At 37.6% G+C, this 6,000-nt stretch overlaps 1 pseudogene; it reads right to left on the bottom strand.

Annotated features, from left to right (window-relative positions):
• LOC107715501 (uncharacterized) overlaps window positions 1–6,000 on the bottom strand; it is a 31,068-nt pseudogene that overhangs the window by 19,616 nt on the left and 5,452 nt on the right.

The following is a 6,000-nucleotide window of genomic DNA, read 5'->3' as shown; positions in this document are numbered from 1 at the left end:
AAAAACTGTGAGGGGGGGGGGGGGAATGTATCAATGTTACCGCTGAACTGAATTATGATTTCTTGTTTTGGCTACTAATATAATTGTAGTGACTACCCAAATTTTGGTTATTGGTAACTCAGTTATTGGTCGCACAAGTTCACCAAAAAATAACCCTTGCACACCTTTAAATAGAATATTTATTAAAGAAATAGCATAATAATAAAAATAAAACTATATGTACTTGAGTGCATACCGTTACACTTTAGAATAGGGAACACATATTCACTATTAATTAAAAGTTTAATAAACTGCTAAACTGCTGCTTATTATTTAGGTAGTTGTTAGGTTAAGGTATAGGGGTTGGATTAAGGGATCTAAAATATGGTCATGCAAAATAAGGCATTAATATGTGCTTTATAAGAACTAATAAAAGGTCAGTATGCTAATAATATGCATGCAAGCAACTAGTTAATAGTGAGAATTGGTCCTTAAAGTGTTACCGTGCATACTGAATACAACATTTTTGGGCACTTAATCGCATGTTATTGACAATTAAATGAACATGTATTCATTTACATTTATATTAAATGCAATTAGTTGAACTTAAGAGTGTTTGACCCACTTAAGTAAGAATTAAGTACAACTTTATTTGTAATTTCATAAATACCTCTTAGAAATATAGTTCAAGTGTACTGTCGATTGTACTGACAGTACACTTTATGGTACTGAAATTTGTATGTTGAATTTAAATATATTTGTAATTGCACATTTGTTATGATGAACTCGCTGTTTGTACATAAAATAACCCAGTTAAAATTACAATCAAGTACTTTACATGTGCTTTAGTATGTTAGTCAACACATCAAAATAAGTGTACTTTTTAAAGCATGACAGAAGATAATTAAAGCAAAATGATTTAAAATGTACTTTAAAGTAAAAACTTTTAATTTGACATTATTACAAAGTGCACTTTTTTAAAAGTGCAGTCTTTAATTACACCTACATGTGGCCTTTTATTTCGTTAATATTATATTATCTGCAAGTACAGTTTTTTAAAAAGCATACTTAAGATTTGGAATACACCAGAAGTGCGCTTTCAGTACAATTAAGCACACCTTTGTTTCAACCAGGGAAAAATGTATTATTTACAGACATTCATGTCACTTACTGTAAATCTTTAAAAACGTTTTGTAATGACGTGAGAATACAGAGTAAAAGAACACTGAATTTTCATATTTGGGTGAACTATCCTTCTACGGTTGATATGTGTGAATGTTAAGTTGTTATATGCACATTTTAATGTAATGTAATGACAGCGAGTATGTGATCTCACAGGCTGTGGAGGACAGAGGCCGATCTGAACATGGTGTTCAAGACAGTCCCTCAGGTTGGTGTGTATCTGGGTCAGAAGCGAGTGAGATGGACAGGGAGACGGAGAGATGTTTTGGGCCCCCAGCTCCACGAGGAGCGTGTGCATTCCTTTTACTCCTCCCTAAACAGCAAACAATAAAGAGAAAGATTAGCTCAGATCCTAAGATACAAAAGATATAAAAGGCAGTACAACAAACAAGTTTTCAATTCCTTAAATAATCCACACCTGGTATTTCATGCTTTGTGTTATCCAGTTGTCCTTCCATTTGAGCTCTGTGTTTTGGGAGTAGGCCTTCCCCTCCTGAGCCACGGCAACACATCCCTCCATCTCCACTAGGGGGAGCAATGACTGTATCTGACACAATACATATATTACCAGCAAAATTCAGAGGAGAGATATTCTGTTTGGGGCACAGCGTATGCTGTGTATGTGCAGTTCATTTTTGATATACACTATTGAGTTTGGGTTCAGTAACAGTAATATACTGTATATGTGATCCAAAAAACAGTCATAAGGGTCCATTTTTCGAAGAGATGTAACATATAACCCTAATGTACAAAACTGATAAGAAAAAACTAAGAAGAAACATAGTTATTTCAACAAAAAACCATCACATTTGAAATGTAACGCAGGGAATTCTTGGAATGTCAATTTTCGGTTATTCACTGTAAATTATACGGTCTTTTTCACTTCCAAAAACGGTATACTACCATAAAATTACATGTAATGTCCAAGTATGTCAGGATAAAGAGACTGAAAAGTGACTAAGACAGCTGTGTGGGAAATTATAGTTTAATGGCCATCATATTAAAATATTTGATCACTGAAAGTTAATATTTACCAGTCAGGATTTATTTACCAAGTAATCCAGGGAGCCATGCAATTAATACATTACTGGTAATAACAGTGTTTGTAAAATAAAGGTGGTGTACCTGTCCTGGTGAGAGAAAGATACAGGCCTGCCCTCTGCTGGAGTCATCATGCCAGTGCTCACTCACTGTTACAGAAACATTTACAGGCTTTCTGTGCTCCCAAGAAAGACGGGCCTATAGACACACAACACTCATATTACATAGATTTTATAGATTAGATCTTAGCAACTATTAGAAAGGAAGTGCAGCCTAAAGAAAGGGTGGCAAGTGTTTGAAAATCGACAGAATTTGTTGTGTATTAGAGATGAGATTTGTATGGAGAGAAAGTACTTGAGAAAAAGAAGAGCATTCGAGAGTACTGGGAATATGAGGAGGCCTTGAAAGCGTGGAGATTATTTGAGACTATAGAGAGCTGTGAACCTGCTTGTTGCGGTTTTGTCTGTAGTCGGGTGCGTGGGACAGGGCATGTATGTGAAAGTGAGTCAATCTTGAGACAAAGGGTTGTTTCTGTTCTAATGAATCCGAAATAGGAAAAATATAGAAACTCTTTGGTCATTTTTGAGCGAGATGCTAACGGTCTAATCAGATTCAATGATCTATGCTAAGCTGCAGCTAAAAGTGCTACCGCCAGACCTGGAGATCGGCTGAATGGATTCGAAAACGGTAAAACTCTAGGGGAGTTGGAAAATGAGCCTATTTTCAAAAATAGTGGAGTGTTCCTTTAAAGGTACATTCAGTAGTTTAGTGCTATTTTTTTTAGAGTCATCTGATAACATTAAACCTGATTGTGTCATACCTGTGATTTTGAGTGAAACTCAAACGGCAGGTACGGATGTAAAGCAGATATGTTGTGGGAGACGTTTGCCAATAGTCCAATGCTACAAAAGACATGAAAATTGGTTGGATATTCTACTAATACATGTACAGTAAAAAAAAAAAAAGCATAGAATGAATTGCTGTAATTTAGTGATATCTCCAACAAGACCATTCTACCTGGAGGTATTGTGGTGACCTTGAAGATCAAATGAGAAAGCTGAACTCTGGGAGTTATAAAAACGGGCTCTGATTCCAACCAACACAAAAATCAGGATGGGTTCAGATGTCCCTCACCATACGATACAAACACAATCCAATGTTCACAGCGATCACTGAACCATTCTTCAAAAGAAGGAAACGCTACCCACGTACCTTCAGTAAGTCTTCCTGGTCTTGCCCAGAGCAGATGGCCAGCAGTCGGCCCGTGTCAATCCCCTCTGTTTCAGTTCACCTGTAAAAACAAGCCTCCGTGCCTTTGCTTTGCTTGTAGGAGAGGAGTGTGGAATCAGAGGCATTTCCCTTCATCAACATGGGAAATGACCCAGAGTGTAGAAGGGGTTTCTGGGGCATCCATATGGATACTAACGCATACTAAACCGATGCTTACTTATTCTTCAACAAGTGATTATTACTCTGTTTAAGTGTGATTAAGGTAAGGTAAAACACACAAGTGTTTTCAAAACAAACACAGATCCAATCTAAGACTAATGCACTGCAAAATCTGCTAGTTCAGGAGCTGTCAAACGTTTTGATGCCAAGGACCCTTGTGATCTATGATGATCCCCTTTCCTAAAATATTTTTATAATATAAAATATTTTTTATAAAAACCATTTTAAGCAGTGTGAGAAATATTAAAGGGATAGTTAACCTAAAAATTTGTTCATGTTGTTCCAAACTTGCAAGACTTTCTTTTTTCTGTGTTTTTCAGTGTTTTTTGGTTCATACAGTGGAAGTCAACAAACATCGTGTAGAGCGCAAAAGAAGATATTTTGAAAAATGTCTCAGTGTTTTGGTCCTTATCAATGATAACCAAGGGCCAGATTTACTAACAGCTTGCGCCAGCGCAAACCGTCTTTTGGCGTTAAAATAGTACTGTCAGGATTTACTAAAGACACACAGTGAAGAATTAGCGTTGAAAAGGCGTGGACACCGTTATTTTTGTGCCTGACCTTATTGAATATGCATTTGTAGGAGTTTCCCTTTCAGACACAAAAATTTATGCGAGGAGAGTATTAAAATAAAACACGCAATGTGATTTACTAACATTTGCGTTCGGCAAATTACTGGTATTTGCGCCATAATTTAAAGGGGTCATCGGATGCCCATTTTCCACAGGTTGATATGATTTTTAGTGTCTTGATAAAAAGTCTATAGCATACTTTGGTTAAAATTTCTCAATGGTAGTGTAAAACAACACCCTTTTTACCTTGTCAAAATCAGCTCTGCAGAAATCAACCCGTTTTTTTTTTTGCATGTTGCTTTAAATGCTAATGAGCTCTGCTCACCCAAGATTCATAAAAACCCCTTATACTCTCCTCTGCTGTAAGTGAAGCTGGATCACGAATGATTCGCAACGCATTTAGGTAGATCGGGGGGCGCATTCCCTTCACAAACAAAAGTAATTCACTGCGTCTTTGACGCCACACAGACAAGAAGCTGAGAATGACCTGACTTGAAAAAGGGGATATTATTTTTAGGGATCAAATAAAAACCACTGGGCGGATTTTTATCATTATAGGGTAGACTGCCAACACACATTTATGTTCAAACCACATGTAAAAGTGAATTTAGCATTCGTTGACCCCTTTAACGCCCAAAAAAAGCATGTCTTAAAGCAGGCGGTAATTTGCGCTACTCTTGGTAGATTGTGCTGGTCATCATGGAAATGAGATGTTGCGTCTTTGTTCTGTAATGTGCGCACTGTCAGTAAATCACCAGCAGAATTCTGCCCTTTCATCGGCGCTTTTATGGAATTGCTCTCTAACGCTAATTTGCCCTGTTTAATAAATCTGGCCCCAAATGTGTTCTTCTTCAGTATTCTTGAAAATATCTTCTTTCGTGTTCCACAGAAGAATGAGGGTGAGTAAATGTTATGTTTAATGTATTATTACATTAAATAATGGTAATGCACCATTAGTGAGTATGAAAGAAGTTAAGCAGAATGAAAGACTATGATTGTCAAGTTCGCAAAAGGAAAATTAGTACCATAAAACCCCATAAAGTAGTTCATATGGCTCATTACTCATTATTCGCTTAAAATTAGTCAGTTCAAATCTGGTGAATTCATTAATAAACAGCAACTTCTTTGTTTGCATACAGCCAGGAAGTTCAGCTAATTCAACAGCATTGAAGAAGAACAAGGAGGAAAAGAAACTGCACAAATACTTCATTTGTTCTTGTGTGTCAGCTGGTGTCAGTGAGATCTGAGAAGAACTATGGGAGCCTTTCAGTGATTCACAATTACTGAATGACTGTGATTCTCGAACCTGAGATTGTCCAGTAGTTTGTGTGGTGTGGGGTGAACTCTTCTCCAGTGTGGCTGTCAGGCCACTGGCTCCTGCATGCAGCTCCAGTTGGGCACAGACACTGCTGTCATTCCAGTTCACATTCACACCTGCGCTGCTGTTCAACGGAAGCCCTGCTCCAATAGACAGAGACAGAAACATACTGCACTCCACTACACAGCCATAGCAAGAGTCTGCTAATGCTGCTGAACATACCTGCAGAACGAAGACAAGGGATAAAGTGAGATAGCTGGGCGTGAAGACTTCTGCACCCACAATGTGTTAAATTACTGCTGATGTTTACACACAGTGACTCTTCCATAGCAACTAGATCTTCTCCAGACTTCCTCTCATGTTGACGAGTCACTTCCAGTCCATATACAGCATCATCCACTACTACAGTCAGCTCTCCTGCACCACAAACACACAACATGAGAGTATCAAACACTAACA

Source organism: Sinocyclocheilus rhinocerous, unplaced genomic scaffold (genome assembly GCF_001515625.1).
Source record: "Sinocyclocheilus rhinocerous isolate Xijiao unplaced genomic scaffold, SAMN03320098_v1.1 scaffold510, whole genome shotgun sequence".
Taxonomy (NCBI): Eukaryota; Metazoa; Chordata; class Actinopteri; order Cypriniformes; family Cyprinidae; genus Sinocyclocheilus; species Sinocyclocheilus rhinocerous.
This window is presented reverse-complemented; position numbering and strand designations above follow the sequence as displayed.